The following is a 14,461-nucleotide window of genomic DNA, read 5'->3' as shown; positions in this document are numbered from 1 at the left end:
TAGCAAAGTACTGCGTACTGAGAGTGGAGAAAAGTGTCTTTGAGGCCGCCTGATAAGATCATCCTCTCAGAGACCCCTGAGCAGTGTCTGAGCTGAACCTCCCACTCCTGCTCCTAGGAGTGGGCTGGGAATGCAGATATGCATCAGAGCACGGCTGGGCCAAGCAGGAGTGGAAGGGGATGCTGAGGTCGTTTTTTTTTTTCTGCGTTTACTTTTATTTGCATTTATCTTATGCTGAATTTATTCCCAGGCCATAAATTTCTGTTTCTTGAGTTTCTTCTGGGATCTTTTTCTTCTGTGCAAACTCCTCTTTTGGTTTAGGCACAATCTGCTCTTTTTCAGTAAGGATCATTTCAGTGTGGCAGGGAGAGCTCACATAATGGGTTGATCCAACCATGAGCTCTGTTAAGTTCTGTGCCACATCTTGGGGGCTGTGTTCACCTGGATATGCTCAATGACCAGAGAATCTACATCTAAACCCTTAAGTTCAGCATTACTCTGCATTTTTAAGCATGTGCGGTAAAAATTCAGTACTCTTTTTGGACCACCGACCCTGTGTCCATCCCCACTGTTTGGCCTGGGCACACCTACCAACTCCACCATTGTAGCAACGGAATGGCACACATTGCTTCTGTAAGGGATGTCCTTCAGATACTGGGTATACATACCCTTGATGGCCTGGGCAGTTTCACAAGTGTTCTTAAAGTGAACACAAAGATTTGAACCTCTTGATTTGCATGATTTTATGGGGTTTTCTGGGTCAAGTGAATAGCGAACTATTTTTGGAGATCACCTCAGGCCGCTTGTGGGAAGAGGATGCTTAGATCCTAATGGCAACTACTTCCAAATACCTCAGTGAATGCACTGGCTGCTCACCAAGTCTGCGTGAGAGGGCAGCTTCCCCTGTGAGGTCTGCCAGGCAAAGCTTTCTAACTGCCTATGATAGGGCCTGAAGAGTCACACATAGGATTTTGGCCTGGAGCTGGACTCTTCATATGGAAAGTGAGTCCTTCCCTTGGGTACAGAGGGCCTTCCCAAAGTGCAAGCAAGCAACCTGACAAACGCTGAGAACTAAAAAAAAAAAAAAAAATTTGCTGAGAGAGGTCACACTCAGATCTTGTCCAAGCACAAGGCAGATATTTTCCCCAAGTGCTAGATAGAAGTCCATTGAAGGCTGGGACATGGCAGATAAGCTTAGAGATCACTCCCAGGCATAAGGGCCTTGCCCAAGTGCAGATCTATGGACTGCTGAAGTCTTGGTTGGGCAGGACTGCAGAGAACAAAACCACTAGAAACTCAGGGCCTTCACTGAGTGCCCATCAGTAGCCCTGCATTGGCCGGAGTTTGGGTAGGAAACAGGAAATACATCCCTCTGTGGCACAACAAGACTTCATCCTGCAAACTTCAGTCATCCATTGCAGCCTGGAAGCAGGGAAGGAGGGTGGAAAGAACAGAGTGCAGGAAGCCTACAGCAGGGATGGAGGACAATGAAAGTTTTTCTGTGAGACCAGAAGCTGGCAGCCATACTGTACAAACAGAAGAAACCAGATAAAGAAAGAGAAAGATGGTCTCTGGGCTGTATTGTATAAATAAATGTCAGTCTTACCGATGTTCAGATCTCAATCTATATGGACAGAAAAACTGTAATCTCACTTTGAGACATTTGAAGCCAGCAGCAAACTGAATCTAATTTAGGTGTAACAAAACCTAGACCCGGCTCAAGTGTAAATTAGGCCTGATAAGAAAATGAGCAAGATCATATCTGGGAGTAAGTATTATTTCAATCCCTACTATTCTTTGTACATACTGCTTGACATATACTAAAAATTACAAGATGCCTAATGAGACAAACAATAAAAGAGGTACCATAATCAAGTGAAAATATAGTCCATAAAAAGTTGGACTACCAGACAAAGACTTAAGAAATAGGATCTTGAAAAACAAAAGTAAATAAATGTGCAACCAAAAGAGAAATGGAAACTCTGAAAAGAACAAAATGGAATTCTTGAAATAATAACTGTAATATCCAAAATGAAGGATGCATTCAATGGGCTTAACAAGGGCCTTTGAATACTGGAGATACCACCTTTCACGTTTGTATCTGGGGATACTGAGATATCAGGTGCCCAGGAAGGAATCTTCTTGAGGTGAAAATCACCCACTTGGGTCTAGAGCACTTGGATGAGCAGATGAGGTCACACCTATTATTCAGTTATTATTAACCTAAGTCCTCTAACCTAGAGAGAGCAGGTTCTACAGAGATAGGAGGAGATGGGAGAGAAGGAATTGTCAATCTCTAAACACAGTCACAAAATAAAAGGGGGAGAGGTGCCCTCAAGGGCACCATGAAATAGGGGGTTGGGCAACTATAGACCAAGGACCAAATTATACAAATTTATTAGGGTTCTGGAACCTCTTAAACTTCTTATTGTGTGTAATTTTTGACCACCCTCACCTATTCACTCAAATATGCATACATCTTTCCATCATCAATAAGTAATGTGTGGAGGTCTGAGGCCCCTCTCAGCAATGTAGGGGCCAGAAGTGTTTCAGAATCAGAACTTTGAGGTTCTCTAGGGAGATAATTCAGTGCACCATCCTTTTGCATCCTTCCAGTGAGATCCGGGGCAGCACTCCATAATGAAACACATTTAGATTTCTACTGTGAAATGAATATACATTCTCACAGAGTGGGCTGACTGAAGTCTTTGAGTAGCTTCATGTCCACTCAGTCACATGCAGGAGGGGGCCTGGGGCTCCTCCCCCTCCCCTCTATATATCCCCATTCTCACCAGGGTCTGTTTAGGTTTTCTTAAAAATGTCTTCCATGCATCTCTTACCACTTTGTCTCCCTCGTAGTAATTTATACCAGAGTCTCATTACTGATGCCTGGATTCATGCACTGCTTTCTCTGATTCTACCATCTCCTATCAAATGTCTTACCAATCTTACTACCCAAAAGTCCTGTTCCCATCATGCTCTGTTTGTGAGACTTACTTTCCACTACTTATGACACAAATTCTAAACTCCTCACCCTATCTTTGTATTTAACTTCTGGCCTCTCTTTCTTACTCAAAATTACTTCGCACAACCCAATTATACAAATCCTCCCCTGGAGAGAGGCTGGCCCCTCCCTGATCCCAACCCTATACCAAGTGCCCTCTACACAAGCACATCTCTTGTCCTAGTATACCCTCCATGTTTTCCTTCCTTCCTTCCCGCCTTCCTGCCTTCCTGCCTTCTTTCCTCCCTCCCTCCCTTCCTTCCTCTCTTTCTTTTTGTTAAAGTATCATTGATATTCGATCTTATGCTGGTTTCACATAAACAACACAGTCCCAGTGGCTTCAACATTCACCCATATCATCAAGTACTCAACCCCTCTATTGCAGTCCCTATCAGTGTAGTAAGAAGTTAGGGGGTCATTCATTGTCTTCCCTATGCTGTACAGCCTTCCCTGTGACATAGCTATATTGTGATTGCAAATTACCCTCCATATTTTCTTGAGGCACAGTTAGTTGATCTTTGTCTACTATAATTCAGGACACCCAATTTTATAATTCATATTGAGGTGAGTGTAAAAACATCTTAAACCAACAAACCTGTCTGGTGAAAGAATTGTCAAGCATATAAAAAAGGATCTTAAGAATTGAAAGGATTGAGAGGCAACTGATGCAAGAATATTTTTGAAAGACTCTTGACACATCATGCAGTTTCTGCTCAAACATCTTGGGAGGAGAGCTAACACACTCACTCACATTCAGTCATTCTATCAGTAGACAATTCTGGTGCTTAGGAAAGCACATATATGTATTGCCAACACCTGACATCTTTACCTGTACACTTATCTCCTTCGATGCACCAGTATAAAGTTGGCCTTCCTACAACCAGTCTAGTCTACTCCAGTCCTTTTGACACATGGCATCGTGAGTGGCCCTTCCACACCCTACAGCTGGACATACCTGCAGCCTAACTCCATTTAATGTCCCTCATCTTCCTTCACTAAAATGTCTTAATACCTTACTATCTGTATCCATGCTCATGATCCCAATATCTCTTGCCAAATATCAAATCCAGGAGCAGTGAACTACTTCCAAATGTCAGTCACTCTCAGACTTCCAGGCATGTGCTTCCCTCTGTGGGGAATTGTCTCTCACTGCTCCCTCTTCAGTCTTCTAATTCATTCTCATCTCTCAGGTCTTATTTCAGAAGCCATTTCCTTTGAAATATTTTTCTGACTCTCCTAACCTGAGTTAGAAGCCCTCTGGTGTGCTTATTCACAGTTTGACATTAATAATTCTCTAGTGAAATATTTTTTTACTTGTCTCTGTCTTCCAAAATATTGGTAATTCCTAGGAAGCCAATCATTTAAGTACATAATACATCCTCAGGACCTAGCATAGTGTTCAATCTACATTATTAATTAAAGAATGGATAAATGAAGAAACAAATATTCCCCTTCCCCTCTCTGATAGATACAGAAGAAAGGAATTGAGCAAGACAGGAAGGAGAATTTACTGCAAAGTAGAGAGATTCTAGCAGAACAATTGAGAAGGGTAGACAATAAAATAAGCATGAACAAAGTTTTGCTTGAGGGTAAGACAATAAAAGGGTCCTAGATGGGTCTTTGGGGTTGGGAATAAGTGGTAATAGGTGGCTTTATGGATTATGTAAGGAGAAGGGAAATGAAATTCCATATATATGTTTAAATATTGGTTCCGATATGCCAGTGAAAGCCAGTGGAGCTGCCTTGTCAAACCCAATTACCAGAGGGACCTGGTAGGAAGTCACATCATTTCATGCTGGATTTCTTCTCTAAAGGCATAGCTTAGTTCTCCCTGGAAGTTTGAAGAATACTGTGATTCAGTCAATTGGAGGAGAACTCGAGAAGGATTATGTTACATTGGTAGGACTCTGAACTCTTTCAGTCACAGGTCTATACAGAATTTTTGGCACTCTAAGATTAAGCAAATTCACTGAACATTTCAATCTTGTTGGTTTCACAGAATGAATCAAAACTGAATGTTTTTCTCTGACTGGTGGTCAGCTAATTTTTGTTTTTCAAAAAGTTTTATGAACTAACTCCTCCCAACATTATCTTAAGGTCCAGGGATCAAAGCTCTGGATTAGTAGTTCAGAAGCAAAGGTCAAATCTCAGTGGGACAACATTCAGAAAGTAAGTAAAGAGGCCAGCTTAGTCCAACATTGCACATGGGGAATTCTTATACCATGAGGGTTACAACATGAAATCAGGTCCAGGTCATTTATGTAAGATAAATTCTAGCCAAAATAAGCAGGTGAAGAGAGGCAACAAAGGGCCAGGTAGCTTATTTGAATGCAATTCCCGGGCAAGGTTTCCCAGTCTACAGAAATGGAGGCTGGGTAAGTCGTGCCCAGCAGGGCAGGCAGTAAGTTTTTAAAGAAGGCAATTGGAGGGGGAGGGAGAGCAAAGGTATACAATGGTGCCAGGATTGGCTTGCCTAGGGTACATGGGGGGTCTCTCATTGGCCTTTAGCCAGGTACTGGACAGTTACCACTACTTTTCTAGCCTGGGGAGGGCTCTAATTAGGAATGTTATCTGATCAGACTCTGGAATGTTGTCAGACTGGAACCTGTTGGTCTCTTTGGCTTGTTTGGTGAGGCCTGAGCTTGTCCAGCAGGCTCACCCCTTCCCCTGGTGCCTCCAGCCTTACATTCCAGGCTTTTGGTCATAATGGGTGATGACTTGATCTGGCTACTTCCGGCTGACAAGGGGCGTTGTGGCGGGGGGTGGTTAAGGCTGGTTGACGGCCGGAGAAGGCTCAGTTGGGAGGGGTGAGTACTTGTGCAGCAACAGTTGATTAACTTTTATGTGTGAAATTTCTGCCATGAGCTGTTGAAGGAACTTGAAAACACATGGGGCAATTAAGAGTAAATCACAAACTGTTATTAAGGGGCCTAGCAGAGGCATTAGTCAGGCTGTTATGGGGGACTGAAGCCACCCATAAGGGCCGCCTTCAGGTATTCGTGTTTTGTAGAGGTCTTTTTGTAGTTCTTGTAGTTTTTTTATGCTTTGTTCTACGACCCCAGACTCATTGATATAGTAGCAGCATTCTTCCTGCAAGAAAATACAGGTTCCACCCTTTTCTGCAGTAAACAGATCTAAGGCCCGCTGATTTTGAAGGGTGACCTGGGCAAGGGAAGTAAGTTGTCACTGGAGGGAAATAAGGGAGGTCGAGGTTTCTCCCAAGGTTAGGCTCACTCTGTCGTCTAATGCTGCCAATTGACTTGCTAGACCCTGAGAGCTGACTAAGCTATGACCTAATGCTCCTGCCCCTGTGGTGGCCGTGGCCACTGCAGTAACTAGGCTCACTCCCACTAGCACAGGTAGAAAAACCACCCTCTTCTGTCTAGTGTTTTGATATATAGACCATTCGTCTAGTGCCTGTCTTACCTCAGGTTTGATGTACAATGTTAGTTGGGGCACCAGCATCACCAAAAAGCAGGGTCCTACCATGGTGCTGTTGATGCATTGGGTAAGTGTATTATTGCACCAGAAGAACCCTCCCCCTTGAAGGGAGATTGGAGTGTCTATGGTTACCCGTCATCAGCACTGGCTTCCTATTGACAATTCCGAGATGGTAGAATGCTGGGTCAGGTAGCAGGTCAGTGGGGATGATGGTTCTTCATGCCGTTTTCTGGTGGCTCCGAACCTATATCGAGCTTCTAGGCTTAAGGCTCGTTTTCCACATAGGTACCTTGCTTAAAGAGAGGCTGCAGTCTTTTTCAGAGGAGTTTACTGGTTGATTCTGGAAAAACCTAATGGGAACTGCCGCCACCGGGGGGCATTGGAGGGAGGCACAGAGGAAACAATCGGACACATTGCTGAGGGTATGTGAAGCATTAAGAAACTGCACTGTTTCTCTAATGACTCCGACTCAGGAAAGTGGTGCTCCTGCTGGTCGTAGAGAGTGGGGGTAGGGGTCCGACTGAATCTTCTGTTTTAGTGCCTGTTCTGTTTTTAGAATATTACTTGATACCTGTGCCTGGGTGTTAAGAACTTCCGTGAGAGTGGGATTTACAGTGGTCCATTCCCTCTTGATGTATACTGTGCCCTCTGGGGACCATTGGTAACTGTCGTATAGCTTGCCCTGTACTCCTTTTTCCCAGCATGGATCCCATGGGTCACTAATGGTAATGTATAGCTTATCTTGTATTCTGAAGAACATGTTGTCAGAGACTCCTCTTGCTGTTTTTTCTACTGCATGAACTCTACATGTGTCTAATTCAGGATGACATCCCCCATACATGTCGGACTGGAAAATACATGTATGAGAGATTTGGTCATACGGAAAGCACAGAGTAGGGTTTGAGAAAGTGTTTAAGATGTCTATGTGTACTGGTATTTGAATCAGTGCCTGACAACCTACACATGGGCAACTTTGGGTTTCTGTAAAGAGTTAGTTGTAGCTTAAACTTCCATGCAGAATAACTCTGCGTGGAGACCACCGGGCTATTCATCTGGCTGGTTGTACTTGACAGGACTAACCTGCAGCTTAAGAGGACCCACCTCACAAGACACCCAATCATCGTGTCTGGGTGCCCATTTGAGCCTAGAAAGGTGATACCAGGAGGAATGCCTGTGTAGTTTGACTGCTGAGGGCATAGTGAGGATAGCTGTATAAGGCCCTGTCCAGTGGGGTTGGAGAGATTTTGGCTGGAGTTCTCTTAGGAATACCTCGTCTCCTGGCTGAAGGATCACTACATCTCCTGGGTTGTTGGATGACGTAGGTTTGGGTAGGAGCTGGTCTGCATGTTCCCTAAGAAGATGTCTCAACACTGTAAAGTAAGGACGGTTGGAGGCCAAAGGAGGAGAGGTAGCGGGCAGGCCTGTGTTTAGTAAGAAGGGCCTGCCATACATCAGCTCAAATGTGCTTAGTCCAGCGGTCCCCAGGGGACAGCGCGCAGCCGAGCGAGAGCGATGGGGAGAAGATCGGGCCATGAGAGCTTTACCTCTAGAGACAGCTTAGTTAGTTGGTCCTTTAAGAGATCGTTAGCCCTTTTGACCTTACCCAATGATTGGGGGTGGTAGGGTATATGGAGGTTCCAGGTGATATTGAGAGCCTCAGCTGTTAGCTGAGTGACCCGAGAGACGAAAGCATGCCCATTGTCCGACTGTAGCGAGGCAGGCAGGCCAAAGCGGGGGATGATATGCGCCACCAATGTCTGTGCCACTACCGAAGCTGTCTCTTGGCTGGTGGGGAAGGCTTCAATCTACCCTGAAATGGTATCAACCAGAACTAGTAAATCCCAGAGCTTTTTATGCTTAGGTATGTGGGTGAAATCAACCTGCCAGTCCTGTCCGGGGATTGTTGCTCTCATCTGATGGAGGGCCATCTGAATCTTCAGAGCACCTTGAGACAAGATGCAATGACAAGTAGTGCAGGTTTGGTGCACCTGATCTATGGCCTTGAAGAGACCTTAAGGGGCAAATATGGGGGAGAGAAACTGGTGCATGTCTTCTGGCCCAATATGTAAAAAAATGATGAATTTTAGATATGATATCTCTGCTTTGGGCTTGGGGGAGGGCAGTTCGTCCCCTGAGATATATCCATCCATGATCTCCCAACATTCCCCCTTGATGTAGAAGCATTTGCCGTTTGTCATCAGGGTATTGGGAAAATAGAGAGGGGGAAAGAAACAGCACAGAGGGTTGCCCAGACCCGGATGTTAATTTTTGGTCTGTGGTGTCTGCCAATGCATTACCTCTGGTTACTGTTTTGTTTCCAGTCTGATGTCCCTTACAATGCATGATGGCTACTACCTTGGGGTCCTGTAGGGCCTGTAGCATGCAGCTGATAGCCCTGCCATTGATGATTGGGGTTCTCTTAGTGGTAAGGAAGCCCCTTTCTTTCCAAATCGCAGCATGAGTATGTGTAATTAGGAAGGCATATTTAGAGTCAGTATAAATTGTGGCCCTCTTCCCAGCTGCCAGCTGTAATGCCCGGGTAAGAGCTACTAATTTGGCTTTCTGGGAGGTGGTCTCAGATGGGAGTAGGTTTGCTTCTATCACCTGTGACAGAGTCACCACTGCATAGGCTGCCCTTCACACCCCATCACTCCCCTTCACCGAGCTTCCATTTACAAAAAAGGTCAAGTCAGGGTCCTTGAGGGGCACGTCTTGTAGGCTCTCTCTAGGTTTTCTAAGAGCCTCTACAATCTCTACACAGGAATGAGTGGGCTAATCTGTCTGATCGCTGATGGGAAGCAAGGAGGCTAGATTAAGGGGTGGAGAGACTTGTAGGGTTACCTGTGGATGTTCAATAAACAGGAGGTGGAATTCCTGTATCCTTGAAGGACTCAAGGAGGCCAGGGATTTATGACTCAAAATATCTTGTAACCGGTGTGGGGAATACACAGTAATGGGCTGTTGTAGAGTTAATTTCAGAGTTCTCGGGCCAGACTTCCCACAGCTTCCAGGGCTTGGAGGCAAGGCTGCCACCCTCTGGTGGTGGTATCCAACTGTTTGGAGAGAAAGGCAACGGGGTGATACCCTGGCCCCACTCGCTGTACCAGCACTCCAGTGGCCACCCCTGCCCTCTCTGCTGTATAAAGGGTAAAGAGCTTAGTTAAGTCAGGGAGCATTAACGGGGGGGATAAGAGCAACATATCCTGCAACTGATTACAGCAGAAGCTACCTTGGCAGGTGATGTTAGTGGCCCAGTAGGAGTCTCTGTGGCAGCCACATAGAGCGGTCTGGCCAGAAGGTCTGGCCAGAAGGGCAAAGTTTCAGTGTCTGAAAAACCCCACCAATCCTAGAAAGGATAGTATCTCGGCTCCTGAGTAGGTGGCAGGAGAGCTTTAATCACAGCCACTTGGTCTGCCATCAGGGCTTTAGTGGTGGGAGTTAGAGTTAGCCTGAGGTATGTAACCTGAGGCAGAGACAGCTGTGCTTTGGTAGGGGATACCCTGTATACCATGTCTACCAGGAAATTAGGAAGGGATGTGGTGTCCAGGACCAAGGCCTCCTTTGAGGGGCTACAAAGTAAAAGATCATCCACATATTGGAGGAGGGTACTCTTGCCCGTTGAATGTCATGAGAGGTCCTCCACTGGGGCCTGTCCAAAAAGATGGGGGCTCTCTCTAAAACTTTGAGGTAGAACTGTCCAGGTTAATTGTCTAGATCGACAGGTGTCAGGGTCTTCCCACGTAAAGGCAAATAGCGGCTGCGAGTGTGAGTGGAGAGGTATAGTGAAAAAGGCATCTTTAAGGGCTAGTACAGCAAAATGAGAGGTACCGGAAGGGACCTGAGACAGAAGAGTATATGGGTTAGGCACCACTGGGTGTAAGGGAATAACAGCCTTGTTAATTATTCGGAGGTCCTGAACGAGGCGATATGCTCCAGAAGGCTTTTTTACCAGCAAGATGGGAGTATTGCATGGAGAGTTAGTCGGTACTAAAAGACTCTGTGAGAGTAGATGATTAACAATAGGCTGTAGTCCCCTACAGTGAGCCTGTGAAATAGGAAATTGAGGCCAAGAGGGGAAGCGGGATGGGTCTTTAAGGCGTATTAAAACCGGGGTGTGGTGGGTTGCTACTACAGGGGTGGAGATACCCCACACGACCGGATTGACAGCAGTCCAGGGAGTTGGGAGACTCAGGTCCCTGTCGTCTAACTCCCCTTCACTGACCAAAGCACTGAGGGAGTCTCTGGCATCCTGTAAGCATTTAAAAGGTGGGAGGTAAATAGAGGCTCCTAACTTATATAGCAAATCCCATCCTAACAGAGGGGTAGGACAGGAAGGCATGACCAGAAAGGAATGGGTAAATGGGATGCTTTGGAAGGTGCAGGCCACCGGGCCCGTCTCTAAAGGCTTGGAGAGGGTTCCCATGACCCTAACTATGGACACGTTGGCAGGGTTCAGAGGACCTTTAAAGGAGGGGAGAACAAAGTAGGTAGCCCCCATGTCCACCAAGAAGGAGATGGGCTTACCCACTACCCACTGCTTGGCCCTGGGCTCGGCAAGGGTGATTGGGGTGTCCGAGTCCAGGCGTCTTCAGTCTTCAAGGATGCCCAGAAGGTCTGAAGGGTAGTCTTTTGAGGACATCCGCCCCCGACAGGGCTCTGCCGCCAGAGGAGGACCACCCCCGAGTGGACAGTCTACTTTCCAATGACCTTGCTTACCACAGCTGGGGCACGGTCTGGTCAGTCTGCTTGAGTTGGGGCACTTCCGTGCCCAGTGCCCTTCTTCACCACACTAAAAGCAAGGGCCCAGAGGTTTGAGTTGATCTTCAGGGACACCCCGGCGATCTCCACAAGCTGGCCGCAGAGTGGCTGTTATGGCGCAAGTCTGTTCTGCCGGTCAGGCAGCTGACCTCCTCTCGCTCTCGTCCTCTCGGGCATGAAAGACTTTAAATGCCATATCTACCAGGTCTCCTAGCAGGGTCTGGGGACCATCCTCAGCCTTCTTAAACTTGCGCCTGATGTCGGGAGCTGACTGAGTTACAAAATGCATGGCCAGGAGAGAGGAACCTAACGCTGAGGCTGGGTCAGTCTTAGTGAAAGCCCCTAGGGTTTCCTTGAGGCGCTTGAGGAATTCTGATGGGTTTTCATCAGGTTTATGGGTAATTTCTCTAAGCTTATCATATTTGATAGCCTTTTGGGCAGTTGAGTTCATACCTGCCAATAAGTGCCGAACCATGCGATCCCGGCATGCTTCACCCTCGGGAGAATTATAATCCCACAGGGGGTCTTGTAGAGGAATAGCTTCTCTTCCCATAGGTTCCCTCTCATCTGTGGCATGGGCCTCATTGGCACAGTGTTGTGCCACCACCATGACACGGTCATATTCTTCTGGGGTTAGAGTGGATTGCAGGACCACATGTACATCATGCCAAGTGAGCTTGTAAGCTTGAGTGAGATATTTAAACTGTTTAGCAAACATTACGGGGTTGGAGGAAAAGGACCCCAATCGCTGTTCTACTTGGGATAAGTCTGCCAGGGAAAAGGGAACATGAACCTGCACTACTTCCTCAGCTCCTGCTACCTCTCTCAGAGGAGCCATCACATGAGCTTGAGACCACTGTGACTTAGAGCGAATTATAGGAGGGCTAGACCATTTGGGCGCCAGCCGTGGCAAGGGTTTGAAGGAGGGGATAGAGGAGGCAACCTTGGTAGCGGGGGATACAACCTGGGAATCAGTGAAGAACTTGAAGACAGGGGACTAGGTTATGAGGGAGTTTTATCTGTTTTATCCGAAGTGGAGTTGGCACCTGTGGAGCAAGATGGCAGTGCGACTGGAAGAGAAGGAGAACAAGATGGTGGAGAAACTGGAAGAGAAGGAGAACAAGATGGCAGAGAAACCAGAAGAGAAGGGGAACAAGATGGTGGAGAAACCGGAAGAGAAGGAGAATGAGGTGGTGGAGAAACTGGAAGAGAAGGGGAACAAGATGGAGGAGAGAAACATTGAGGAAGGGAGCTGGCCCCCACAGTGGGCCTGGAGGAGCGGGAAGTGGGGTAGCCAAGATCCTCTGCCAAGTCCATCAGAGAGGAGCCTCCCAGTAATAAGAGGGGTAGAGACTGGTGGTCTTCGGCGGAGGCCTGGGCCAACAAAACTTGGGAAGGAGTACACTTAACACACAAATCTGGGCAGGTTCATAGAATCCAAAAAGCCTGCACATATGGAATTTCACTCCACTTTCCGCTCCGGTGGCAATAATTAGTTAAGTTGGTGAGGAGGCCAAAATCGAAAGTTCCCTCAGGGGGCCAGTGAGATTGATTGTCCAAGGGATACTGAGGCCAGGCGTGAGAGCAAAGGAAGACCAGCTTCCATTTGCGAACTTCCTGGGACAAATACAGAGTAGACAGATTAGAAATGAGACACCGCAACAGGGTCTGGGCCTCTGCTTTTGAGGGCTGGTTCCCCATATCTGCGCCACTCCCCAAATAATCCTGCTGAGAGGAGCACCCAGCGTCCCAAGTGCACCAAGTCAGGGGAGACGTCCTGGGAGCCTGGGTGAGGCTGGGGGGTCTCCCCCACTGCAGGGCCAGGGGCGGACCAGATGCCTGCAGAGGGTGGGCCAGATGCCCAGGGGCCAGATGCCCCCACCTGGACATAGCTAAGATTTCTAACGGACCAGGTGAAAACAGAGTTAGGAAGGGAAACAGACTGGGGGAATCTGAGGGACTCACCGGAAAATAGGCCACACAGCGGAGAGCAGGCTGAGGTCCTGGGTCAGGCAAGGAGGGGGCGGAGCCTCCGGTGGCCGGTCGGGGCCCCATGCTCACGCTCTCTCCCGGGTTTTGGCACCAAATGTAAGATAAATTCTAGCAGAAATAAGCAGGTGAAGAGAGGCAACAAAGGGCCAGGTAGTTTATTTGAAAGCAATTCCTGGTGAGGTTTCCCAGTCTACAGAAATGGAGGCTGGGGAAGTTATGCCCAGCAGGGCAGGCAGCAAGTTTTTAAAGAAGGCAGGGGGCGTGAGAGCAAAGGTGTACAGTGGCGCCAGGATTGGCTTGCTTAGGGTATGCTTGGGGGTCTCTCATTGGCCTTTAGCCAGGTACTGGAAAGTTACCACTACTATTCTAGCTTGGGGGAAGGGCTCTAGTTAAGAATGTTATCCAATCAGGCTCTGGAATGTTGTCAGACTGGAACCTGTTGGTCTCTTTGGCTTGTTTGGTGAGGCCTGAGTTTGTCCAGCAGGCTCACCCCTTCCCCTGGTGCCTCCAGCCTTACAATTTAGACTTGGCAGAAGACAAAAACTTCTTTATGGAGTTGCTCCCTTGAAAAGAAAAGATAGTTGCATCTATTCAAGTCCTTTTGCTCCACCTCTGAAACCTCCTGCCCCACGGGAGTTCCAGGTGGGAGTAAATGGGGTTGTGTCCAGCTGGGTGACTTGTCTTTGATGAAGGTTTCAGGCATTTGCCAGACATACTAACATGTAGAGATGGAGAAAACCAGAAGAATCACAAGGGAGGAGAGCATCAGGAATAAATTACTTGAGGGTAATGAGCAATTGAAGGAAGGATAAAAGAATAGAATGGAAACCCATTGGTGGCACTGCAGGGCATGGTCCCTAGGTGGATGTGAATCGCTACTTCCTTAGGTTAAGAGTCAAGCACGCTGTCCAGGAATACAACCAAAATACTTAACCTTTTATACACCGTAAGTATCACAGTATCGTTGCCAAAGGCTGGTTCTAGCAGCCTTGGGTGAGCGTTGATTTTTTAAATTGCAGCAACATACAAAAAAAGATACCCTTGAGTTGCTATGGATAAGCAAGACTGGCTCTACATACCCAAGGCTTGAGACCCAGGTGCGGATGAGATTCGTGTCCTTTGACTGAGTCATGCAAATCGCCCTGTTCCGAAATCGTGCTCCAGAGTCGAGGGAAGCTGTCAGTTCACGGAGAAGACTGAGGAACTAGAAGATAAGGAGAACTGTAAAGGATTTCATGCTCTAAAGTCAAACGTGAAGTGCTCACT

At 47.1% G+C, this 14,461-nt stretch overlaps 1 pseudogene; it reads right to left on the bottom strand.

The window, feature by feature from the left end:
* LOC118931667 (60S ribosomal protein L17-like) lies at window positions 1-11,921 on the bottom strand (annotated as a pseudogene).
* Between the last annotated feature and the right edge of the window lie 2,540 nt (window positions 11,922-14,461).

This window comes from Manis pentadactyla, chromosome 4, assembly GCF_030020395.1.
Source record: "Manis pentadactyla isolate mManPen7 chromosome 4, mManPen7.hap1, whole genome shotgun sequence".
In the NCBI taxonomy this organism is placed as follows: Eukaryota; Metazoa; Chordata; class Mammalia; order Pholidota; family Manidae; genus Manis; species Manis pentadactyla.
The sequence above is the reverse complement of the archived record's forward strand: the minus strand, read 5'-3'. Positions and strand labels throughout refer to the sequence as shown.